General features: G+C 53.1%; 1 protein-coding gene and 1 long non-coding RNA gene across 4 annotated transcripts in view; both read left to right on the forward strand.

The window, feature by feature from the left end:
• The window catches only part of LOC135977726 (class I histocompatibility antigen, F10 alpha chain-like), a 194,198-nt gene that overhangs the window by 69,858 nt on the left and 97,770 nt on the right, over window positions 1-26,570 (forward strand). The gene's annotated exons all lie outside the window — the stretch shown is intronic.
• LOC135977736 (uncharacterized) overlaps window positions 14,405-26,570 on the forward strand; it is a 30,488-nt gene continuing 18,322 nt past the window's right edge. The window contains exons 1-2 of the long non-coding RNA XR_010595153.1: window positions 14,405-14,583; window positions 25,562-25,716. This is a non-coding gene — a long non-coding RNA (uncharacterized LOC135977736). The remainder of the gene's footprint in view (window positions 14,584-25,561; window positions 25,717-26,570) is intronic.

Raw genomic sequence — 26,570 nt, forward strand, 5'->3', positions numbered from 1 at the left:
TAAGATGCTACCTACATAGACTAGAACAGAACTCAATACACAATACATCATAGGACCCCTCCCCCCAAATAAAAGGTTTAGTTGAAAATTTTGTAATAATGCAAAAAAAAAAAAAATCTCAAGAAAATCCAAATGTTTTCACACACAAAATCTCTTTTTGTAAATTGGCCAAATTTCCTCAAGATATTTTTGAATGAAAACTTTTGTTCAGCTCTGATTAACACCTGTAATTGCATATAATCAATGAAGGTTTCCTGGTTCTTAGTCCTGTAATTTATCAACTGACCATTGATGAATGGAAGGGGTAAGAACATGAGTCAAACCCTGTCCCAAATAGGGTGACCAGATAGCAAGGGTGAAAAGTCGGGACAGTGGGTGGGGGGTAATGGGCACCTATATGAGAAAAAGCCCCAAATATCGGGACTGTCCCTATAATATTGGGACATCTGGTCACCCTAGTCATAGAATCATAGAATAGAATCATAGAATATCAGAGTTGGAAGGGACCTCAAGAGGTCATCTAGTCCAACCCCCTGCTCAAAGCAGGACCAATTCCCAGCTAAATCATCCCAGCCAGGGCTTTGTCAAGCCGGGCCTTAAAAACCTCCAAGGAAGGAGACTCCACCACCTCCCTAGGTAACGCATTCCAGGGTTTCACCACCCTCCTAGTGAAATAGTTTTTCCTGATATCCAACCTGGACTTCCCCCACCGCAACTTGAGACCATTGCTCCTTGTTCTGTCATCTGCCACCACTGAGAACAGCCGAGCTCCATCCTCTTTGGAACCCCCCTTCAGGTAGTTGAAGGCTGCTATCAAATCCCCCCTCATTCTTCTCTTCTGGAGACTAAACAATCCCAGTTCTCTCAGTCCCAAAACATCACATTGTCCCAACTGGATAAAAGGCTCCAAGAAAGCCGATTCCTAACCAGTAACCATGTTCTGTGACATTATTGGTGAAAGAAACGGAGTCAGAGGAATGGAGGGAGCTCGGTTCTCTGGATGAGTGTTGATCATGCGGTTCACAGCATCAGGAAGGGTTATCCTAAACCCAAAATGACAGGTATGTCCTACACCAGCTAAATTTAGAGTTTTAGGCCAGAAGGGACCATGAGATCATCCAGTCCAGACCTCCTCTATATCACAGGCCACCAACACACCCAGCACCCTCACATCAAGCCCACCACCAAAAATTAAACCAAACTATTGCAGCCCACAGGAGACTAGACTATCACGTGCCACAGCCACGGAGCCTCACCCAGCCTGAGCGGAACAAAGCATGGGGGCAAAAACTAGATCAGTCTCATAATATTTCCCCAGTCTCATAATACTGCTCTTGAGGGGGTGCTAGCCTCCGCCACCCCCACCCACCCCGGTTCCAGTGTCTCTGGTGTCTAAACAGGATTTCCTTAAATCACAACAGCCACTTCTCCCATCTCCTACTGCAGGATGAAAGGAAAACAGTGCTTCCTTACGTTAGCCGCAGGATCTGATCATCCCCTGTATTAACTGGATGATTTAATGAGTTGATGACCCAAACCAACATCATTGTTAACCCACCGACTTATGGAGTCAGTCTCAGTTGTGACCTGGATTTGATCATTGTTTTCACAGGTTCCAAGGCCAGAAGGGACTGTTGTGATCAGCTTGTCTGGACTCCTGGAACACAGGCCAGAGACCTGCCCCACAATAATTCCTGCTCGAACTAGAGCAGATTTTTTTTTTTAAATCATCCATTCTTGATTTGAAATTTGTCAGTGATGGAAAATCCACCACGACCCTGGGTAAATGGTTCCAATAGTTAATTACCCTCACTATTAAACAAGTTTGAGAGGGGTAGCTGTGTTAGTCTGCTTCAGCAAAAACAACGAGGAGTCCTGTGGCACCTTAAAGACTAACAAATTTATTTGGGCATAAGCTTTCGTGGGCTGGAACCTGCGGGACCCGAGCGGGACAGGGGAGCTGGGGCCTGCTGCCCCCGCTCTGGGGCCGCCGCGGGATAGCACCACCTGGGCAGCAGCCCAGACGCGACTGGCCAGGGGCTGGGCGCAGCGTGCGCGCTGCTGGGTCCCCGCAGCAAGCCCCGGCTTCGGGGGTTCGGGGGCGCCAGAGCCGCAGCCGCCAAGCGCCATGGCCGCTTCCTCCCCTGCGGCAGTGGGAGCTGCAGCAGCGGCTGCTCCCGAGTCCCGCTGCCCGGGGGTGAGAACAGCCGCCGCCTGGCACCGCGGGCCGCCCCCCTCCTCTCCCTACCACCCGACTGAGTCCTGCCTGCTCGGGACCAGGCCGGACTCTTACTCACCCTGGCCCCGCGCTTCCCCTGAGTCTCCCGGGCCTCCCTCCAGCGCTTGCGGAGGAAGGGGTTTTTTTGTTTTTTTTTTGTTTTTGGCACCGCCCCCCCGCGCCCCCCGCGTCACCCTCCCTCCTCCCCCCCCCCGCATCCCGATATTTGACTTGGGTGATCTGGTCACCCTAAGCAGGTCTGGCTCCAGTACTAGATCTGGCCTGGCTACAGAGCCTCTGGCTCAGAGAGACACCACAGATGTGCCTGCCACAAGATCCTTTAACGCTCTGCCCGGCCAGGCGGAGGTTAGCTTATATAAGGTCTGTTGCACATAGCACCACCTAGTGGCTGAACAGTAACATACAGTTTACCATGACACTGTCCTGACACTGGAAAGTTTCACTCAGAGAGCCCAGAGAGAGGCCAGAGGTGCAGGTAACCCTGTATCCATGACCGGTTCCCTCCCAGGTGTGCCCCTTTACCCTGGCCATGTGTGCTAATACCACCTGGCCACAAGCAGCCGCTACCCCCAGGCCTGGTGTAGCCTCTCCTGGGCACCAGCCCAGTGCAGCCACTCCAACCCATCTCCATGTACAGCTGGACAAACTCTGGAGGGAGCGTGTGTGTGTGTGTGTGTGTGTGTGTGTGTGTGAGATATTCCTACCCTTGTATCCCCACGGTGAATGCTGTGGAAAGGGTCTCAGTAAAGGTTGGACAGCTTTGGTGCAAGTCCTTGTATATTGTCAGTCCATTACTGGTATTATTTGTTTACAGCACAGCAGTGCCAAGAGGCTTTGTCAGGATCAGGGCCCTGTGGCGCTAGGATCTCTTCAGAGAAAGAGCACAGACCGGTCCCTACCCATGAAGCGCTCAGTCTGACCAGACAGGTGTATCACGAAGTGGGAATGTTCTGTATTATTTACCTGACCCCTAAATGTTGCATTGATACCAGTGGGAGACACAGGACTGCTTGCTCTCAGGGCAGGCTAAGAGACATGGGTGTGACGGTGTCCCTAATGAAACTTTATGGGGAGATGCTTATAAATGTATATATGATGTAACTGGAATATGTTTTGTGCTACATGTGCCATGTAACATATCTCTGTAAAAGTTATGATCTACTGAATATATTCCTCCTGTTTGTATGCAAATATCATTGTTGTAGTTGAAGTTATGAATATTGGTTTTATGTTTGCTGGGTTTATACATAGCCTTGGTAAGAGCATGGGATCATGTCTGGAGAAAAGAATGTGCAAGTTAAGTGCAAGAACTTAACAGACAATAGGAGGTGCAGAGCCCAATCCACATCGGAGCTTGGCCAGGAATGCGAATGGCTGGACTGGTTAGGGTCCATGGAGATGTGACTTGCCCATGTGATCCCAAAACTCCAGGGTAACATGATGCTACACAGCGAATGGGAAGGAGTAACCATCCAGGGGAGAAAGTCTATTTAAATCCTTGGAAGACCCCTCCGTTTTGTCTTCAGTTGGCTAAAGAGAGAGGCTCTCCACCCCCCAAGGACATACCTGAGAGAGACTGAACAAAGGACAAAGACAATAGGGGGTTTGAGCGATTGCTGGACCCAGGCTAGGAGTTCTACAGCCTGTAAAAGAAAGACTGGCACTACTGAGGTTTTTATATCTGTGTTGAGTTTGATTAGACATAGACATGCGTGTTTTATTTTATTTTGCTTAGTAATTCACTTTGTTCTGTCTGTAACTACTTAGAATCACTTAAATCCTACTTTCGGTACTTATTAAAATCACTTTTTACTTATTAAGTTACCTGGAGTACGTGTTAGTACCTGGGGCGGGGGGGGGGGAAGGGGGGGCAAACAGCTGTGCATCTCTCTCTATCAGTGTTATAGAGGGCGAACTATTTCTGAGTTTACCCTGTATAAGCTTTACACAGGGTAAAACGGATTTATTCAGGGTTTGAACCCCACTGGGAGTTGGGCACCTGGGTGTCGTAGACAAGAGCACTTCCTGAGCTGCTTCCAGGATGCCTACGGCTGTTAGTGGACGTGGCTCAGACCAGGGTCTGAGTTTGCAGCCGATCAGCGGGTCTGACTCAAAGCAGACAGGATTCGGGAGTCCCAGGCTGGAAAAGGCAGGAAAGCGGGGCAGAAGTAGCCTTGGCACACCAGGTGGCAGCACCAAGGGGATTTCTGTGATCCCCAACCCGTCACAATGAGCATGACTGCTACCTAGTTGAGATTAAATGGGTCATTGGGAAAAGACTGGCTGAGACAAGCCCCAATGTGAAGACAACGGCAAAACCCATCACCAAGACATTGTTGCCAAGCATCCAAAGACCCAGAGGGAGGTGAGGTGGGGAAATCCATAACAGGGAAAATGAGCAACATCCCCCAGCTCGAGAACAAAGATGGGGGAGGTGTGAGGTGGGGGATCAAAGCTGGTTGCTGGAAGGAGTCGGGCTCTCCCCTGGAGTCTGACCAAGGAGCTCAGACTGAGAGAGAGACAGAACTTGAGCAAGGGGGTTCGCTACAGCTTGGCTGGGCTCTGGGCTGACCAGAATGGACTTGAACTGTGCTTTAACCTTCAGTTCTCTGTGCCAACCTAAGGACGTTCTATGCTGTGTCCAGTTGATTAGTAAACCCGACTGTTTTGACAACACGGTGTGTGTGTCACTGCAAATGCTTGCTGAGGTGCATTAATCCCTGAAGAGCGGACAAGTCTCTACCAGGACTCAGAGACTATCACGGTAGGACTTGCTGAACAGAGCTCCTGCTGTGACCCAGCAGTGCTAAAGGTCCAATCTAAGGAGGCAGTGAAGCAGAGTTGCTTATCCTGAAGGACGAGAGGGATCCCTGGAGGGTCTGGGTAGATTGAAGGGGTTCCTCCTAGAGCCTCTTCCAAAGCTGGGGGTGTAGCACCGATCCTCTGGATCCATGACAATTGGTGGCAGGTATGGGATCCTGAATGCACCAGTAGTATTTTGCAATAAGTGACTTGCAGCAGTAAAACGAGGGTCGTCAACGGAAACAACAAGAAAATGGCATATACCATGGGCCTTGGTTAGGCCACCTCCCTAAGAAGGGCATCACAAACCCTGTGCAGGGAGAGGCTAAGCCCTCTGGAGACAGATGGAAGGACCAAGTAACAGGTTCCAGACTCAGGTTGGTTTTCTAATGAAGTCTGAGAGCAACAGAGGTGGCAGCAGGATGTCCCCAAGAGGCAGTTCCCCATCCAGCAGGGTGCCCTCATGATCCGGGTCCTCTTTGATAGATTAGAAGCAGTGGGAGCTGCAGCTGAAGGCGAGGGAGCTAGCAGAGCATGAGAAGCAGGAAAATCATTAGGCAGAACAGCGGAAGAACCAGGAGAAGCAGCAAAAGCATGAACTACAGATAGAGAAGTGGGGGGGCAAGAGGACCCACAGAGGGGAAAGTGGGTGTTACTTTGCACTTCATATGATGTTATGGAAATATGCTAATGAGTGTGAATCTAATGTAACTAGAATATGCTTCATGCAAAAGGTCTCTTGTAAGGTATCGTTACAAAGTTCATAATCCGCTGAGGGTGGTCATACTATTTGTATGAATGTATCATTCTTGTATCTGAAACTAGAAATACGAAATATAACTCTGAGGTCCTATTGTAATTATGCAAAGTGTGGGCTATTAATGGTGGCTTGGAATCTTGATGGCTCCCATTTACCAGGACGATTGTTTGTAAAGGGCTCCGTTTACTTGTACGTCCTCTTGTATACCTGTGTGCTGGCAAGTGGGTAATGAAGTCTTGCAGTGACATGTGATCATGTCACCTGAACTGGAATCCATCTTTAACCTGGTGCTGGTCCATTTAGAAGGAGGGATGGGTCCTAAAGCTATATAAGGGGTGGAACAGAACAAAGGGTGCTGCAGTCATGAGAAATCCCCTAGCTACCACCGGAGCTGGAACAAAGACTGTACCAGGGCAAAGGATTGGGCCTAAACTAGAAGGTGTCTAGTCTGTCAAAGAAGCTTATTGGAACATCTCTGAGGGTGAGATTTACTTGCATTTAGCTTCCTACTGTATTAGGCTTAGACTTGCATGTTTTTGTTTTATTTTGCTTGATAATTTACTTTGTTCTGTCTGTTATTACTTGGAACCACTTAAATCCTATTTTTTATACTTAATAAAATAACTTTTTACTTATTAACCCAGAATATGTATTAATACCTGGGGGAGCAAACAGCTGTGTATATCTCTCTATGAGTGTTATCAAGGGGGAACAATTTATGTGTTTACCCCGTATAAGCTTTATACAGGGTAAAACGGATTTATTTGGGGTTTGGACCCCATTGGGAGCTGGGCATCTGAGTGCTGGAGACAGGAGCACTTCTTAAGCTCTTTTCAGTTAAGCCTGCAGCTTGTGGGGGACATGGTTCAGACCTGGTTCTGTGTTTGCAGCAGGCTAGCATGTCTAGCTCAAACAAGTCAGGGTACTGAAGTCCCAAGCTGGCAGGGAAAATGGGCTCAGAGGTAGTCCCAGCACATCATGTGGCAGTCCCAAAGGGGTTTCTGTGACTCAACCCATCACAGTGGGGAAAGACCCTGGAATGCCAAGTCTGCAGGGAGACTAGACCCTAAATGGTTGCTCCAGATTGAGATTTCATGGATTGAGATCTGGTTAAAAGACAGGGAACAAAGGGTAGGAATAAATGGTAAATTTTCAGAATGGAGAGGGGTAACTAGTGGTGTTCTCCGAGGGTCAGTCCTAGGACCAATCCTATTCAATTTATTCATAAATGATTTGGAAGAAGGGGTAAGCAGTGAGGTGGCAAAATTTGCAGATGATACTAAGTTGCTAAAGATAGTTAAGACCAAAGCAGATTGTGAAGAACTTCAAAAAGATCTCACAAAACTAAATGATTGGGCAACAAAATGGCAAATGAAATTTAATGTGGTGTGACAGACCCAGACCAGTGGGGTACAGGGGTCTGGTAGAAGGCAAATATACTGGTCACTGGATGAGTAGTTTTCTGTTCCCTGAGTGACCAGAGCAGGGGCTGCACTAGAGTAATTAGGAACCTGCTAGAACCGGTTAAGGCAGGCAGGCTAATTAGGACACCTGGAGCCAATTAAGAAGAAGCTCCTAGAATCAATTAAGGCAGGCTAATCAGGGCACCTGGGTTTTAAAAGGAGCTCACTTCAGTTTGTGGTGTGAGTGTGAGGAGCTGGGAGCAAGAGGCGCAAGGAGCTGAGAGTGAGAGGGTGTGCTGCTGGAGGACTGAGGAGCACAAGCATTATCAGACACCAGGAGGAAGGTCCTGTGGTGAGAATAAGGAAGGTGTTTGGAGGAGGCCATGGGGAAGTAGCCCAGGGAGTTGTAGCTGTCATGCAGCTGTTACAGGAGGCACTATAGACAGCTGCAGTCCACAGGGCCCTGGGCTGGAACCCGAAGTAGAGGGCGGGCCCGGGTTCCCCCCAAACCTCCCAATTGACCTGGACTGTGGGTTCTCCCAGAGGGGAAGGTCTCTGGACTGTTCCTCAATCCACATGGTGAATCTCTGAGGCAAGAAAATCCTCCAATAAGCGCAGGACCCACCAAGATAGAGGAGGAACTTTGTCACAGTCATTTAACCCTAACTGAATTTCCTGGGTTTAGAAGGCTCAGTTTTGAGAATTATTGCAACAGCCCGGCAATGTCGTTTACCCTGAATCACTGATCTGTTCTCCCAGCCTTAGCTCCATTTTATCATCATTTGCTTGGATCAGTACATGGGGGTGTGAGCGTTTCCATTCTCAGGTAACGTATAGGACAAAATACCAACACACTGGACACTAAGGATGGCACGTTCCAGGAGCTAAAACTGTCACCTCAGGGAAATTGATCCCTGGATTTGATTTTAAACTAGCACCAGGTGCCTCCACTTGGAAATACTCTAGGGGAACTTGAAGACTAATGACAGGTTTCAGAGTAACAGCCGTGTTAGTCTGTATCCGCAAAAAGAAGAACAGGAATACTTGTGGCACCTTAGAGACTAACAAATTATTAGAGCATATGCTTTATCCGAAGAAGTGGGCTGTAGTCCACGAAAGCATATGCTCTAATAAATTTGTTAGTCTCTAAGGTGCCACAAGTATTCCTGTTCTTCTTTTTGAAGACTAATGTAAACTTTGGTAGGCGGGGTATTATTCAAACAAGCTGAAACAGGTATTAGAAAAAAGGTGGAGAGTAAAAAGAAATTGGAATTAGTGTAATGCGGTTGAACCACATATGGTCCTGCCTCTGAACCAGTGTCCCCTTTCCGACACCAATGTCACCCCTTTACTGGGCATTGACAGATTCCAGGGCCTTGCAGGTTGGCTTCCCATTGGAGCAGAAATCAGTGACATAGTCTGGCTATTTTCTTATTGTAACTTGTTTATTTACATTATAAACGACCCCAAGGGAAGCAGGCATGGGAGGGGCTTGGAGCGTCCTTTAAAGGTCAGGGACAAGCTGGGAAGGGGCCAGGCTGAGCACTAAGGACCAGGCCCTAGGAGGGAAAGACAGGGAAGTTTAGGAGATGGGGCAGATAGTCCAGTTGGTTTCGGCTCCCAGGACCAGACACCCAGAGGTGAAGGTGATTGTCGGGGCTTCTGTCCTTCTTCCCCAGTGTAGATTTGATAGTGGAGAAGACTGATGCCGTAAGGGGGAAGTGAGTTACCCCAAGGTCACCCAGTGAGTTTATATCACAAATGCATAGTCGGAAGGATCCAATAGAAACATGGATTTTCCAGTCTCTTCTTTCTAGAAGTCCCCAGGGCTAAGGTAAAACCCCTGCGGCCCCTCCCCATTCTGCTCACCTCCAAGATGTGCTGGAGTTTGTCTGTGCTGGGGGGTGCTGTCAGCAGGATCGAGAGCTCGTCATCCATGTTCTCTGGGCAGGCCTTGCTCAGAGCCTGCCAGCGGAGGGACACCAGGGGTCAGGAGCCTCTATTAGCACCGGTGTGCCGTTGACCAGGAGCTGGATGAGGTAAGCGCCGCCTGGCCGGAGCTCACACACAGAAACCCTGCCCCAGGTCGGAACCACCTCCCACACCCAAATTCCCTCCCAGACCTCACACCCGGCACCCCAACCCTCTGCCCCAGGTCGGAACCCCCTCCTGTACCCTAATCCCTCCCAGATCCCACACCCCCACCCGCACCCCAATCCCCTACCCCAGCCCTGAGCCTCCTTCCGCACCCAAACTCCCTCCCAGAGTCCGCACCCCAACCCTCTGCCCCAGCCTGGATCCCCCTCTGGCACCCTAAACCCCTAATCTCCAGCCCAATCCCAGAGCCCGCATCCCCACCGGAGACCTCACCCCTCCCTGCACTCCAACCCCCAGCCCAGTGAAAGTGAGTGAGGGTGTGAGAGCGAGCGACTGAGGGAGGTGGGCTGGGCTGGAGTGAGTGGGAGTGGGGCCTTGGGGAAGGGCATGAAAGGGGTTGGGTCAAGGGCATTTGGTTTTGTGCAAGTAGAAAGTTGACAACCCTACCTAAGGACCTTTGAAAAGCAGCCTCCTTAGCACCGCTCCTGATACCAGGGGCCAAGGCGCCCCCGGACATGAGAACCACAATAGGCCAGAGCAAAACGCTGCGTTAGAAATCGGAGCTCAGGCTGCCAAGCGAATGATAGCTGACAGACAGGAGATGCGGGAATTAAGGTTGTGCCTTCAGTCAGCAACTGGTGTTCATCCGTTTGCACCACACACACACCTGTAGGCAGGGCCACTATTTCCTTGTCTGTCTGCCTGTTTAGCGTCTCTCGGTCCTTACTGTGCCCATCACCGTGGTGTCTGAGTGGCAAACCAAGGGTTTGACGTGTGCATATGAAACTGCCTGACTGGAAGGACGTGGTTTGGGGTGGATCAGTGACTGCTGGGGCGATTGGTGGCAGAAGGCTCTGAGGGCCTGGCTCATTCCGACCTGGCTCATTCCAATGGCTTCTACAGCTGAGAGCAGCCCAGTCTCCTGCCTGGGTCCGACGCAAACCAGGAAGTACAGGACCACGGTCAATAAGAGCAGCTCAAAAGATCATTTTCGCTGAGCCCAGCCCTGCACAGATTTCCAGCTTAGGTTTGCATTTTCAGCAAAAGTTCTTGTTGATTATTTTTTCCCAACCCCCTTCTGCCTCCATAATAGCCAGCCACCCCGTCAGTCACATCCTGGGGCGCTCCAGGGACAGCGTATGTGCATGTATGTGTACATCTGTATATATCTGTATGTGTACATGTGTGTACGTGTATGTACACATGAGTGTGTGCACATGTGAGTGTGCGTGTGTATGTGTGTACATGTGCCCCAGTCAGATGTATACATCTGGATTTCCTTTGAAAGAATTTTCAAATTGAGCTGATCAAGTGCAATGGCAAAGCACCCAATTCCTCTGCCCCCCAACTGCCTTCGCTGCTTTAACGTTCAACCTGCTCCGTTGACACCTCTGACTCCTGAAAGCCCTAACGCTCCAGGGGAGCAGGCCGTGCCCTGCCCTGGCTGTCCCGGGTGTTACCTTGGAGGGAATCGTTCCAGATTCCAATGGGTGGCAGGTCCAGGGAAGAGCCTTATCTGGGGGGAGGCTGTACCAGACCCGCCCGACCCAGGCAGGCTCCCAGGTACTCTCTGCTCGGGGCTGATAAGGCTCCTTAGCAGTTTCTCTCCAAACAAATTCCAGTTCAAGACACCTGAGAGCTCCACAGCAGGGCAGCATCCCCGGAGCGCAGCAGGGCGGAAGTTAGGGGGAGCAGTCGGTAGCAGCACCTGCCCCTCGTACAGCAGGAGCGAGAAGTGCCAGCCTCTCTGCACAGAGCAGCAGCGTTCAGCCTGGGCCAGACGTGCTGCGGTGATGGGTAAGAGCGGGCTCGGAGAGCCAGAGGGTCTGTGGGGCAGCGCTGGGCCCTTCTGCTCCGCACTAGGGCCGGGTGGGCGTGTTCAGCTGGGATTGGAACCCACCAGCACTTGTGGGTGCAAATGTGGGGCTGGAACGCAACGTGGGGCGCTCCCACCTCGCCTGGGGGCGACTTGGGGGAAGGGCAGAGAGACACCTCCGGCTGAGACCCCAGCTCCAGGGAGACAGTCACCCCGGCCCAGCCGGGTTAAATTGCCCAGCTGTGTGACAGCCCCCCATCCCCGAGGGGTTCCCCCCCGGTATGGCACAGCAGGGTAATGTGCGTATTGAACGGCAGGGGTTGCCAGAGACTGGCTGGGAGAGGCCTTTGGGGATGGAGGAAGCAGCACTAAGGTACATGCCAACCTCCCTACAGAGGAGGGGCCGTGCCCCGCAGGTGTGGGGCAGGGAGCTGGGACACTGCGCGGTGGGTCATTGTCTGGCCCAGGCCCTTCCTAGCCGGAGGCCGAGGCCGAGGCATTTCCTTCAGGTCACCTTCTGCTGCAGCTTGGCCATGGGCCCCCATAGCCACGAGCCCAGCCAGGGATCCCAAGTGGGGATTGTCACGGCTGGCTCCTCCCTGCCGCCAGCAGCTCTTCACTGCCAGGGAATTCCTGAAATCCTGTGTGCCCCTCCCCCACCCACCTCCTGGGGCTGTGAGTGCCCCCCCCCGGACACCCCCCCACCCCGAGATCGGAGTGCCCCTGGCCAGTCCGTCCCCTCAGTCCCCCCCACTTCCTGGGGCTCTGAGTGCCCTCAGCCAGTCCCCCTCCCACACCCCGGGGCTGAGTGACCTTGGCCAACCCCTGTCCCTTCAGGAGGAACTCCCAGTACCCACCCAGCCCCCACACCTCAGGGTTCCCCTCTCTGCGGCTCTGTGGCCATACCCCCACCAGGCCAATTCAACCAATTCCCCTGAATCGGGCCCCGGGCCCAAGCCCCGGTACGGTGTACCGGCAAGAGCCTGTGCGCTGTACCAGGGTGGCCCGGCTTCCCCAGGGGGCAATTTAAAGGACATAGGGCTCCCAGGAGGGGCCGGAGCCCCAGACCCTTTAAATTGCCACCAGACCCCCACTGCTGGAGCCCTGGGGTAGGGCTGCGGGGCTCTGGGGGCTATTTAAAAAGTCCGGGGCTCCCGCTTCCTCTACCACCCCGGCCCTTTAAATAGCCATTGGAGCCCCGCTGCGTCCCCAGGGCTCCCGCGGCTATTTAAAGGGCCGGGGCGGTAGAAGCAGGGGAGCCCTGGGCCCTTTAAATAGCCCCCAGAGCCCTGGGATAGCGGGGGGCTCGGGGGCTATTTAAAGGGCCGGGGCTCCAGCTGCCTCTGCTGCACCCCGTCCCCCCACCAGCCCCGCACCCCCTGCCCTGCCCGCAGCCAGCCCCGTCTCCAGCCAGCCCTGCACCCCCTGTCCGCAGCCAGCCCCTGCTGCACCCCTGCCCTGCCTGCAGCCAGCCCCGCCCCCCTGCCCTGCCCTACCTCCAGCCCCGCCCCCCTGCCCTACCTCCAGCCCCGCCCCCCTGCCTGCAGCCAGCCCCGCCCCCCTGCCTGCAGCCAGCCCCGCCCCCCGTTCTGCCCGCACCAGCCCCGCCTCCCTGCCCTGCCTGCAGCCAGCCCTGCACCCCCTGCCCACAGCCAGCCTCTGCCGCACCCCCTGCCCTGTCTTCAGGCAAACCCTGCCGCACCCCCCTACGGCCCTGCCCAAAGCCAGCCAGCCCCACACACCCCTGTCTCCAGCCAGCCCCGCACCCCTTGCCCTGCCTGCAGCCAGACCCTACCTCCAGTGAGCCCCTGCCCTGCCTCTAGCCAGTCCCATGTCCACTGGTGCCCTGCAGTTCCCAGGGCAATAACCCTGCACACCTGCTTCAATGAGGGGGGCAGGGAGCAGCTGGGACCCACACATGTGCACACCACTAGGGTGACCAGACAGCAAGTGTGAAAAATCGGGACAGGGGGTGGGGGATAATAGGATCCTATAAGAAAAAGACCCAAAAATCGGGACTGTCCCTATAAAATCAGGACACCTGGTCACCCTAGCACACCCCGAGGGAGTGGCGGGGACCCACACACGTGAAACGGAGCTCATTAATAACAGATCAACAGCATATATGATGCAATGTACATAATATATAATTTTATTATTTATATAGTTATGGAAAGTAAATAATACATGGAAGAAATGAAAGGCTTTTTTTACATTATTTTTTTTGTTAGTCATCCCTGCCGGGGCCCCGCCAAAAATGTTCAAATTGGGCCCCGCCCTTCCTAAAGCCGGCCCTGCTGGAGAGAACAGGAGGATTCAGTCTGCAGGGGCTGCCGATCCGTCCCATTCACCAGGGCTGCCATCCTGCGGCTTCAGCATTAGTGGCTGGGGTGACTTGGGGAAAGGTCTCAACCTCCCCACATCCCACTTCACTGCTGCCAGAGTCCCTCCTGCCCCCCCCGCTACAGTCCCCTCCCTACCCAACCTGGGTGGGGCTGCAGGAGAGGGGTCTGAGAACTTGAGCTGTGGATTGGAGGTGGAACAGCTGTCAGGGGCACTGAGGGGGACGTGGCAGGAGCTCCCCGTACAAGGAGGGGGGTTGCCACTGGAGGTCACTAGGAAGGACAACAAGACTCCAAACTGGGGGTCAGGAGGGGGAATCCATCCCTCAGAGGTGGGCAGGCGCTGGGTGGAAATGCTGCTGGTTCCAGGGGCCGTTAATCTCCCCGATTCCTCGGAGGCGTCTGAGTCTCAGACAGGTTCTCGTTCCCTTGCAGCAGGAGGATGTCACGGCCAATGTGATGCGCCAGCTCCGTATCATGCGGCACTTGCGCCAGGTGCCCGAGGCGCTGCAGGGCCTGTGCCTCTGAGGCCACCAGCAACTCCCGCTCTCTGCTGCAGGTACTGCTCTGGCTCTCTGTAAATGGGGAGCTAGTGGAAGGGGAAATGGAGCCCCCTGGCACTCACAGAAACCCTCTCCCCTCTCTGTGGAGCAGGGTCCTTTCCTCTGCTCCCAAATTCCTTCATCTGGGACAGGAGCTCTTTCCCTCACACCCATTCCCCTCCCCCCTTTCCTTGATCTACCCCCATCCCAATCCCCCTGCGCCCAGGCAGAGCTCTGCCTGCCCCATATGGTGCAGAAAGGCCGTTGTGTCAGGCCCCACCCCTAGCCCCACTGAAGCTCGGAAAGCTCCACTTTTGAGGAGGTGGGGGTGGGACAGAGGCTCAGGGCTAGCTTCACCTCCTGCCCTTTATTCTCCACTTGGCCCTTCTGGGCGTGACAGGAATTGGAGCCTCATTCCCAGCTGTCTGCCAGGCCCTGGGATCTGGCACAGCCTCCCAGACGGGCGCAGCCTGCAGCTGAGCCACGTCAGGGAGCAGTGGGGACAGGTCACCTCGTCCCATCCAAGCAAGCAATGCTGGGTGTCAGAGAGGCTTAGATGGGAGACCCTGCTCTCTCATGGAGGTAAGAGCCATTTACTCCTTGGGGCGTGTGGGTCTCTTGGGGGAGAAATGGGATCCTCGATGCACAGCCTGGCTGGGAGCTTCCCCTGTCCCTGGCTCCCAGCTCTGGGAGAGAGACACCTCCATCATCGTGCCACTCTGGTTTTGTTCCTAAGAAGAGGCTCCCCAGAGACGTCCTCGAACCTGGACTCCTGAGAGCGTTTCCAGTAGGAGGCTCCGGCCCCTCGGGCATAAAGAGAGCACGTCTTTTGGAACGACATCCACATGCAGGAGAACCAGCTGGCTACCAGAAAATCTCTATTCTGCAGTGACGTGGGGTTAAGGGACGTGGGGGAAAAGACATGGCGGCTGTGACTAAACTTAGAGCAGGGTGGGAAACGGAGACGCAGTTGGGACCTGTCTACACTACAGGTCTGTCGTGCATTTGTAATCTGCTGACCCCCACATGTTGTTCAGAGCCTATGGACAACACAGCTCCTAAAGTGTGTTTGTTCTGTGCTTATCCCGTATGTACCAGCAGGGCTGGACGGCATTTCTCCCAATGCAAGGTCCTATGCGTGGCAACAAGGCACGCCGGCCACACCTCCAGAATGGGGACGTGGATCCAGGAAAGCAGTGACTCTGAAAAGGATTTAGGGGCCATAGTGGAGAAGCCACTCAACATGAGCTCCCAGTGTGATGCTGTGGTGAACAGGGCTAAAGCCATCATTAGACAAAGGAGCAGAGCTGCGAGTAGGATAGGGAGGTGACACAGCAGCAGTGAGACTGCTATTGGAATACTGCCTCCAGTCTTGGTGTCCTCCTTTGAAAAAGATGGTCCTAGAAATTGGAGCTGGGGCAGCAAAGAGCCACCAAATGTTCCGAGGGCTGGAGAAAAATGCCTTCTAGTGAGCTATTGAAAGAGCTCAACCTGTTTAGCTTATCAAAAGGAGATTGAAAGGTGACTTCACTGAAGTGTTGAAATGCCTTAATGGAGAGAAAATATTGGGTATTAAAGGGCTCTTTAATCGAGCAGAGAAAGGTAGAGCAAGACCCAATGGCTGGAAGGTGAAAAGAGACAAATTCCTATGACAAATAAGGCACAAATATTCAACAGCGAGGATGATTGAACCCAGGAAGAAGCTACCATGGAAAGTGGTGGATTCTCCATCTCTTGATGTCATTTAATAAAGACTAGATGCCTTTCCGGAATGTGTTTGCCCCAAAAGTAGCTATTGTGGTAGACAGGAGGCCTGTGATATGCAGGGGGTCAGATTAGATGCTCTAACGGTCTCTGCTGCCCATAAAGTCTACTCATTTCTGAGAAACCGAGTGTAGCATTCGGAGCAGCCTCTGTTTTTTAAACAATCAGTTTGTCAGCACCTGCAGGACAATTTGGTTGTTAGGACTAGTGAGCATGGACTTGTCAAGAACAAATCATTCCAGACCAATCCTAGCTCCTTCTTTGGCAGGGTTAGGGGCCTAGTGGAGGTGGGTAAACAGTAGATGTGATCTATCTTGGTGTTAATAAGGCTTTTGACACAGTCCCATAGGACATTCTCACAAGCAAACAGATGCTGCTTAGGACTGTCAGAGCAGCTTTTGCTGGGGGATTCTCCCAGCACTTTCCAATAGTGGGAAAGTATGAAATCCCCATTTGACTGCTGGGGACAGAACCTAGAGGGGGCAGCAACTTACCCCAAGTCCCACAGGTCAATAGGAAACCAGCAATGGAACCCAGGAGTCCTGACTCCCAGTTCCCTCCTCCAATCACTCCAGCGGAGCACACTCCCTCTCAAAGCAGGGGGACCGGACATGAGGGCCTGGTTGTAATTGCCAGCTGTGGGAGGGAGTGTGCAGCAGTGGTTAGTGAAGGGGCCTGGAAATAAGGACTGCTGGGTCTATTGGAGAGTGTCACTAGGAGCAGTGTATAAGATGAGGTGTCCTATCATGTTTACTCAGATCAGATTAGGACATAATAGAATGGCTGAAATAGTTTATTTTATTTGTATTGTATTATTTTGCAATTGTTAAGAGCAGCAACCACTTAACTCAGACTGAAGCATCTTATCTAATTTTTGAGATCTAAGTGTCTCCTCTTTGAGTGCGACAAGACAATTTAACACATTGTGACAAAGAATTTTCATTGCCACTTGTTATGATTTCAAGAAACAAACTGGTTTAGTTTGAATAGGATTTTCGGTCAGAAACGGTTTCAATGAAATTTCCCCACCATCTCGATTCCTGGGTTCTATCTCTGCCTTTCGGGGGGGGGGGGAGGGGTTGCTGTCTGTTAGAACAGGAGTCTGATTTGGATAGGGATAGAGACCTCTTCAATGTTTTTAATGAAGTAAATACTAATGGGAATTGTGTGATCATGGGAGACTTTAACTTCCCAGATATAGACTGGAGGACAAGTGCTATTAATATAATAGGGCTCAGATTTTCCTAGATGTGATAGCTGATGGATTCCTTCACCAAGTAGTTGCTGAACCAAAAAGAGGGGATGCCATTTTAGATTTGGTTTTGGTGAGTAGTGAGGATCTCTTAGAAGAAATGGTTGTAGGGGACAGCCTTGGTTTGAGCGATCATGAGCTAATTCAGTTTAAACTAAATGGAAGGGTAAACAAAAATAGATCTGTGACTAGGGTTTTTTTTTTTTTCAAAAGTGCTAACTTTAAAAAAATTAAGGAAATTAGTTAGGGAAGTGGATTGGACTGAAGGACTTGTGGAACAGATGGATCAGACTGAACAGGTTCCAAACCTCTCGGAGGCTCCTACCTTCTAAACAGGGGCGTCTGTTTTCTAGTAAAATCAGGAAAAAGAAAGGAGAAAACTCAAAAGAGGTTCCTCCTGGCGCTCACGTACGTGACCCCTAATACTCTCTCAGTCCTCAAAGAGAGACCTCGAGAAGGAGACTTGCTGAAGGAAAGCTACAGGGGTCTCTGAGGTTTCCCTGGCCCTGCGCCCCTGTCCTGCCTGGCTGATGTCAGCATCTCTCAGTGAGGTCACCACCTCCCCAGCACCTTTGACCAATAGGCTGAGGTCCTGCAAAAGGCCTTTGTGATGTCACTGCCACACCCACCCCTCCCCTGCAGTGCTAATGTCCTGCCGCAGGCCAGACCCTTTGGAGGTTTGAGCTACTCCCTGTGGATCACCCCGCTCAATGAGTGTTCGTTCTAGGAAGCAAGCCGGCTAGACAGTAAAACAGCAGAGGCTGCTCCCAATGCTACACTCGGTTTCTCAGAAATGAGTAGACTTTATGGGTAGAAGAGACCGTTAGAGCATCTAATCTGACCCCCTGCATATCACAGGCCTTTCTGCACCATATGGGGCAGGCAGAGCTCTGCCTGGGCGCAGGGGGAATGGGATGGGGGTAGATCAAGGAAAGTGGGGAGGGGAATGGGTGTAAGGGAAAGAGCTCCTGTCCCAGATGAAGGAATTTGGGGGCAGAGGAAAGCACCCTGCTCCACAGAGAGGGGAGAGGGTTTCTGTGAGTGCCAGGGGGCTCCATTTCCCCTTCCACTAGCTCCCCATTTACAGAGAGCCAGAGCAGTACCTGCAGCAGAGAGCGGGAGTTGCTGGTGGCCTCAGAGGCACAGGCCCTGCAGTGCCTCGGGCACCTGGCGCAAGTGCCGCATGATACGGAGCTGGCGCATGATACGGAGCTGGCGCATCACATTGGCTGTGACGTCCTCCTGCTGCAAGGGAACGAGAACCTGTCTGAGACTCAGACGCCTCCGAGGAATCAGGGGGGATTAACGGCCCCTGGAACCAACAGCATTTCCACCCAGCCCCTGCCCACCTCTGAGGGATGGATTTCCCCTCCTGACCCCCAGGATGGAGTCTTGTTGTCCTTTCTAGTGACCTCCAGTGGCAACCCCCCTCCTTGTACGGGGAGCTCCTGCCACTTCCCCCTCAGTGCCCCTGACAGCTGTTCCACCTCCAATCCACAGCTCAAGTTCTCAGACCCCTCTCCTCCAGCCCCACCCAGGTTGGGTAGGGAGGGGACTGTAGCGGGGGAGCAGGGGGGATTCTGGCAGCAGTGAAGTGGGATGTGGGGAGGTTGAGACCTTTCCCCAAGTCACCCCCATCCCATTTCCCTTTCCCCAGCCACTAATGCGGAAGCCGCACGATGGCAGCCCTGGTGAATGGGACGGATCGGCAGCCCCTGCTGACTAGGGTTACCATACGTCCGTTTTTTTCCCGGACATGTCCTGCTTTTCGGCAATCAAACCCCCGTCCGGGGGGAATTGCCGAAAAGCCAAACATGTCCGGGAAAATGCCGGCCGGGCATTTCCCCTCCCGCGGCTGCTCTGCTCCGTTCCTCCCCTCTCAGACTTTAAGAGCCGAGCTGCCCGAGCCAGCGCTACTGGCTTCGGGCAGCCCCCCCGCCTCCGGACCCCAAGCCGCCGGCCAGGAACTTCCCTTCCCGGGCTCCAGCTGAGCTGCTCCGCTCCTCCCCTCTCAGACTTTAAGAGCCGAGCTGCCCGAGCCAGCGCTACCGGCTTCGGGCAGCCCCCCCGCCTCCGGACCCCGAGCTGCCGGCCAGGAACTTCCCTTGCCGGTTCCAGCTGCTCTGCTCCGGCGGCTCGGGGGAAGCGCCAGCCGGGGGTGCAGGGTCTGGGGGCTGCCCGGCAAACCGTGAAGCCGGTAGCGCTGGGGCAGCCCTTTCCCCATGGCTGGCAGTGGGAGGGAGGAGCGGGCGGAGTTAGGGCGGGGAAGGGGCGGAGTTGGGCGGGGCTAGGGGTGGGAAATGGGCGGGGCCAGGGCCCGTGGAGGGTCCTCTTTTTTTATTTATTAGACATGGTAACCCTACTGCTGACTGAATCCTCCTGTTCTCTCCAGAACGGGTCCAGCCTTGCCAGCAGCAGGACAAGCGTCCCCTGCCCATGTGCCTCAGCCCTGCCTGGTCAGACGCCATCACCCGTCAGTCCTTGGCCTCCCAGGCTGCCAGTGATGGGAGCAACTCTGGGTGGTGGCTCGGGTGACACAGACACCAGACCACTAGGAATTGGGTGCAGCCCTGTGGGACAGGAGAGTCTCGCAGAGGGCACTTGGGGGACTCTCCTGCCTTTCCCAAGAGCGATAGCACCGTGTCCTGAGAACATAAGTCTGGGATGAGGCAAAGCTTGTCATTAATTAGCCTGGCTAAAGAGCTGGGTGGAGCTGCTCCGGGGACAAGCTGGCTCGCTCCTGCTCATGGAGGTGAATTCATCTCCCTTCCCAGGAGCACCTGCTCTCCCTTTCATTCCCCACCAGGCTCCTTGTGCCAGGCCAGCGAATGGCCACAGGATGGGAATGAGGCCTGGGCCCCGCCCCAATCTCCTGAGTCTAATGCAGCTGCTCACCTTGTCCCCCATCAGCTGCTGGGTTTCCCCCAGGAGGGAGTAGGTGACAGGGAGAGAGACACACACACATTTGTCCTTCTGGTTGCAGGGCTTGTGTCCTTCCAATCCCATTGGTGGCTGCACAGTGGGCAGAGTCCTCGCTGCGTGCCCGGCCCAACAGAATTGCAGGGCGTGGTGTGGAAGACAGAAAGAGATAGAGAGACTCATCCTCCAGCCGGGGTCAGTCTGAGAGAAATTGGCTGGGGTCCCAGTCTCACTCTTCTAGCGGGTGCCATTTCCCAGCTGGGTTCCTTACCCCTCTGGTGCAGCAGCAGCTGGTAGAGCCGGTAAACCCCCTCCCTGGCCTGCCGGCTGATGTCCTTGGCTGGGTCACTGACGGACAGAGCCAGCTGTGCCATGTGGTGACCCATCCTGGGGAATTCCGCTGAGTTCTAATGGACGGGAGAGAGAGAGGGGACTCCATCAGCATTTTCCTGTCAGCTCCCCGTCCCCCCCGGGCCAGGACTCTCCTTCCCCTCAGCCCCTCTGCAGGAGATGCTAGAGGATAGGAGCTAGAGCCAGACCCTTAATTTCCTCTGCCCCCAAGGAAGCCTGGAGCACAGGGCTGTGGGCAGGGCCCTCCATGAGGACTTGCTTCCCCAGCTGCTCCAGGATGACAGGGAGGCATGAACCTGGAGCACAGTCCCCTTAAAAGCCCAGAGTCACCACTTAACTAGGACAAGAAGAACTTGACTCAAGCCAGGCTCACTCTCTGCTCTGACTCTGCCTCCCCAAGAGGAACACTCCTAACCCACAGCCCCTGCAGCAGCAGATCCTACAGCCCGTCGGAGCCAGCACACCTACCCCTGGAGTCAGGAAGCTGGGGTCAGAGGTCACTTACGTCAAACTCAGGGAGGGTGATGGTGGATCTGAGCAGGGCCGTGCTGCTCTTAACGGCCCTGGCTCTCTCTCGCGGCACCCTGGACACGATCCAGTAGTTAATGTGCTGTGGGGAAAGGAGGCATTGCACTGACTGCCCTGACCAAGGACACCCACTGGGGTCCCGGCTAGGAGGACAGACTGGAAAATGGATCTAAGAGTGAAGGTAAAATTGCCCCCACCCCTCTCATCGGGCTCACCTCCAAGATGTACTGGAGCCTGTCGGTGTCTGGGGACTCTGCCAGCAGGTTCCCCAGCATGGCGTCCAGGAGGTCTGGCAAGACCCTAGGCAGATCCTGAAAGCAAGGGAGAGCCATGGGTCAGAGTTAGGGAAACTGGGGCTACATCTGCCACAGGATGGGAAGTGGGGTCTCTGGGAAGCACTGGTGAGACCCCAAACACATATCCTGGCTTCTCTCATTCACATCCCACTGCAGGCAATTAGCAAGGATTCATGGCAGGATGACAGCTGGCTCTTCAATCCATGACTTTATCATGATCTACCTGCACTTGGGTGGTGTCCTTCTCCATGCCCAGGGTGAAGACGGCGTGCAGGGCAGCTCGGAGGAGGTGGGTCTCCAGCTCTGGCTTCAGGGCAGGCTTCATGGTGCTGGCAAGAGAGAGGAGCCGATATTAGACTGTGCAGTGCGGGGATGGGACTGGCACCAACACTCCGGTGAAACTGCAGCGAAATAGGCACAGGCTGGCAAGAAGGGAAACTGAGGCACCGAGCCAGGGAATGACAAGGCCAAGGTTTCTCAGACAGACAGTGGCAGGGCAGGAATAGCCCCTGTTCCCTACACCCTGCTGCCCCTCCTGTATCTGATCCTGGGAGTGAGCCTCTCCCAAAGCCATTGCAATTTTACTGGAGTGAAAAGAACAGCCCAGCCAGGAGAGAGTGACCCTTCCCCGCACCTCTGCCAGAGGAGCCACCCTTGGGCGGTGACCTGGGAGTGGGAGGGGGAGTGACTCCCAGCCCTGGGCCTGAGCAGCACTGGGGTTAGGGGAACCGGGCGGGAGGGTCTCGGTACCTGAGGTTGCCCACAGCAATCAGGGAGTTGGCGAGGACAGCGCCGGGTGGAGAGTTATCAGGCAGCTCCTCAATGAGCTCCTGTGAGACCCAAAGGAGACAAAGGAGCGTGTGAGATTCGGGCCACACTGACACTTCCCAGTGAGGAGATTACACAGCCAGGGCCCCACACAGCCAGCAGGACCCCCCCACCTGCCTCCCGCTCCTCCGATTCCTGCCCAATAGTGACCACTCTCCGAATTTCTCCCGTCTCTTCGCCCCGACCATTTCTGGTTTCTGCAGACTAGATGTTTTATCAAAGTTTAGAATTCCTTGGTGCTCAACACCGTGAAACTCCCCTTTCTCCTTCACAAAGGGGTTTAACGCCCCTTATCTCACCCAGCCTCTCGACTGCCCAAAGTTGGAGAATTGTCCCTGTTCCCACTGCAGAGCACCCCCCACGACACACACACAGAGTCCTCCTGGTGGTGGGAGGGGAAGAGAGGAAAGGACAGAAGACGTAAGAGATGAAGAGAAAGGAGGGAGGGATGGAGGAAAAGGTAAAACAAAAAGGACAAACCCTAATGTCCCCAGTGATTCTAAGGGACAAAATCCCAGGTGGGGAATAAAATTCGACCACCTTAAGGCCTTTGTGATGTCACTGCCACACCCACTCCTCCCCTGCAGTGTTAATGTCCTGCCACGGGGCAGACACTTTGGAGGTTTGAGCTACACAAAGAGGAGACACTTCGATCTCAAAAATTAGATGAGATGTTTCAGTCTGAGCTAAGTAGTTGCTGCTCTTAACAATTGCAACATAATAAAATACAAATAAAATAGACTATTTCAGCCATTCTATTATGTCCTAATCTGATCTGAGTAAACATGATAGGACACCTCATCTTATGCACTGCTCCTAGTGACACTCTCCAATAGATCCCCATCCTCCACCTGCCGGGAGGTAGGTAGGGGCCGATTGTTATCCCTACTTGAAAGAGGGAGAAGCTAAGGCTGAGAAAGGAGAATTGACTTGTCTTAGGTCACACAGCCAGTCCGTGGCAGAGTTGGGAATAGGACCCAAGAGCCCTGATTTTCAAACTAACCATCGGATCTTGAATTTCAGACATTGAATGACCTGAATAAAGTGCTCTCAAGTGAGTTCCAGACCAGCAAGAGTTCATAGTAATTATTCAGCAAGTATTTTAGGAGAACTGGAATGGTAGAGAAAACAATGAACTGCAGAGAAGCAGCAAAATTTGTCGAACATATGACTGGTTATGACTATTTACTCGGTCTTAAAAGAAAACAACAGGGACCTGAGTCTCCTCCCTGTCAATAACCCCCTGCTCAGCCAATCAGGGTAGAGACCGAGGGGCGGGAGGATGAGGGTTCTCCCCAGAGAGCCCAAAGGATGGCCCAGGTCATCGCTGGGGATCACTGTCTGAGCACTATTTCAGCCCCACATTTTTCGGTGGACCTCCCACAATGGGAGTTGTAGAGCACCCCCCACGACACACACACCCCTCCTGGTGGTGGGAGGGGAACAGGGGAAAGGACAAAAGAAGTAAGAGATGAAGAGAAAGGAGGGAGGAATGGAGGAAAAGGTAAAAGAAAAAGGACAAACCTTAATGTCCCCAGAGATTCTAAGGGACAAAATCCCAGGTGGGGAATAAAATTTGGCCACCTTAAGCTAGTGTTTTCCATGCCTAAAATTCAGCTGGCGCCAGATGCAGCAGACTGAACAGGTTCCAAACCTCTCGGATGCTCTTACCTTCTAAACAGGGACGTCAGTTTTCTCGTGAAATCAGGAAAAAGAAAGGAGAAAACTCAAAAGAGGTTCCTCCTGGTGCTCACATACATGAACCCAAATACTCTCTCAGACCTCAAAGAGAGACCTCGAGAAGGAGACTTGCTGAAGGAAAGCCACAGGGGTCTCTGAGGTTTCCCTGGCCCTGCGCCCCTGTCCTGCCTGGCTGATGTCAGCATCTCTCTGTGAGGTCACCACCTCCCCAGCACCTTTGACCAATAGGCTGAGGTCCTGCAAAAGGCCTTTGTGATGTCACTGCCACACCCACCCCTCCCCTGCAGTGCTAATGTCCTGCCGCAGGCCAGACCCTTTGGAGGTTTGAGCTACTCCCTGTGGATCACCCCGCTCAATGCATGTTCATTCTAGGAACTAAGCCGGCCAGACAGTAAAACATCACAAGCTGCTCCCAATGCTACACTCGGTTTTTCAGAAATGAGTAGACTTTATGGCCAGAAGAGACAGTTAGAGCATCTAATTTGACCCCCTGCATATCACAGGCCTCCTGTCTACCACAATAGCTACTTTTGGGGCAAACACATTCCGGAAAGGCATCTAGTCTTTATTAATGACATCAAGAGATGGAGAATCCACCACTTTCCTTGGTAGCTTCTTCCTGTGTTCAATCATCCTCGCTGTTGAATATTTGTGCCTTATTTGTCATAGGAATTTGTCTCTTTTCACCTTCCAGCCATTGGGTCTTGTTCTGCCTTTCTCTGCTCGATTAAAGAGCCCTTTAATACCCAGTATTTTCTCTCCATTAAGGCATTTCAACACTTCAGTGAAGTCACCTTTCAATCTTCTTTTGATAAGCTAAACAGGTTGAGCTCTTTCAATAGCTCACTAGAAGGCATTTTTCTCCAGCCCTCAGAACATTTGGTGGCTCTTTGCTGCCCCAGCTCCAATTTCTAGGACCATCTTTTTCAAAGGAGGACACCAAGACTGGAGGCAGTATTCCAATAGCAGTCTCACTGCTGCTGTGTCACCTCCCTATCCTACTCACGGCTCTGCTCCTTCGTCTAATGATGGCTTTAGCCCTGTTCACCACAGCATCACACTGGGAGCTCATGTTGAGTGGCTTCTCCACTATGGCCCCTAAATCCTTTTCAGAGTCACTGCTTTCCTGGATCCACGTCCCCATTCTGGAGGTGTGGCCGGCGTGCCTTGTTGCCACGTATAGGACCTTGCATTGGGCTCTGCTCAAACTTGTTTTCTTTGAATGAGTCCAGCTGGCCGAATGAGCCAGATCGCTCTGTATCACTGCCCTCTCCCCATCAGGAATTACCACTCTGCCTGTATTTTGTCACCCCCCAATCTTATCCGCAGTGATTGTATGTTTTCTCCCAAGTCATTGATAACAATTATTTTAAAAAATTAGTCCTTGAGAGCTTCTTCAGACCCTCAGTACCCAGGACCTGCTCCCCAAAACACAGTGAGAAATGCTGTCCAGCCCTGCTGGTACATAGGGGATAAGCACAGAACAAACGTACCTTTAGGAGCTGTGTTGTCCATAGGTTCTGAACAACATGTGGGGGTCAGCAGATTACAAACGCACGACAGACCTGTAGTGTAGACAGGTCCCAACTGCGTCTCCGTTTCCCACCCTGCTCTAAGTTTAGTCACAGCCTCCATGTCTTTTCCACCATGTCCCTTAACCCCACGTCACTGCAGAAGAGAGATTTTCTGGTAGCCAGCTGGCTCTCCTGCATGTGGATGTCATTCCAAAAGACGTGCTCTGGCTCAGTCCCATGCTATGGTTGGCTGAAGGAACCACTTGGTGATATTCTAGCCCTGAGTTATACAGGACGGGCGACTAGATGCACATAATGGTTCTTTCTGACCTGAACCTCTATCAATCGCTACATTTTCTGCTGCTAGGAAGAGAACTCTGGATTTATTTTCTCTCATTCACTTTCAGTCGGAATAATTTCAATCCAGGCCAAAGGATTTTCTCTTCCATTGTGTCTTCAGCACCTTTGGGAGCAACCAGTTACTGTTACCCACGTTCCTGAGACCAAGGCCTGCAGACAACCCGAGGGACTTGGACCCCAGCCCAGAGAATGCCCTGGAGCGGTGAGGAACATGAGTTTAGTGTTGATTGTTTTGTATGATCTGCGCTCTCCTGTGCTCTACGTGATGAAGTATAAAAGTGCATTAATGTGTTAGAGTCTCAGGAAAGTGTCTCGCTCTTCACCACTACTGCATGCCCCCGAGGGGTTCAATGCTAAAACTGACGCATCACACTTTTTGCAGTTCTGGGAGAGAGGTGTGTTTAAATATCAGGAACTCAGGGGGGTCAGGGATGCAACCAGAGGGACTAGGTAGCTGGATAGCAGCTTCCAACATGCACCAAAGTCTGGGCCCTAAGGGTGGGCCCAGGGATCCCGAGTTTGGGGCAGTGGCTGGATTCTGTTCTTTATCCCAGGGATAACGTGCTCATAGCCTGGAATGCCCCTCACAGCAATGTTAGCGGGTGACCAGCAGGGGGCACTTACAAGGATATGACACGGGTCCTTCATGATAGTATTTTGTACGTATGCTTCTCTCTGAGCATCTTGAAGCATTTGGCAGTGGGTGGCACCGTTTTGTGTGTGTTCGCTCCCCCTGCTCCTAGAACCTGGCTACGCCCCTGCTAGCCAGGTCCCCAGTCCACGGCTCTGCTCCCCTGGAGAGACTGACCAGCAGAGCAGCAGACTCTGAGAGCCCCATCCCTGCCTCTCCGCAGCATTGCCGCCACCGGCCAGCTCAGCTCCTCCAGCACAGGGTCACTAGCTGCCCATTGGCCTCTCCTGCCCTAGGGCCGGGCACTGCTGGCTTTCCTGGGGCTGTGCAGGGGGCTGCCGGGTGGTGACGGTCACCCATCTGCCTCTGATTCCAGCATCCCGCCAGCTCCCCGCCCCAGGGAGATCAGCAACCAGCCAGGCTGC

This window comes from Chrysemys picta, unplaced genomic scaffold (assembly GCF_011386835.1).
Source record: "Chrysemys picta bellii isolate R12L10 unplaced genomic scaffold, ASM1138683v2 scaf20, whole genome shotgun sequence".
NCBI lineage: Eukaryota > Metazoa > Chordata > Testudines > Emydidae > Chrysemys > Chrysemys picta.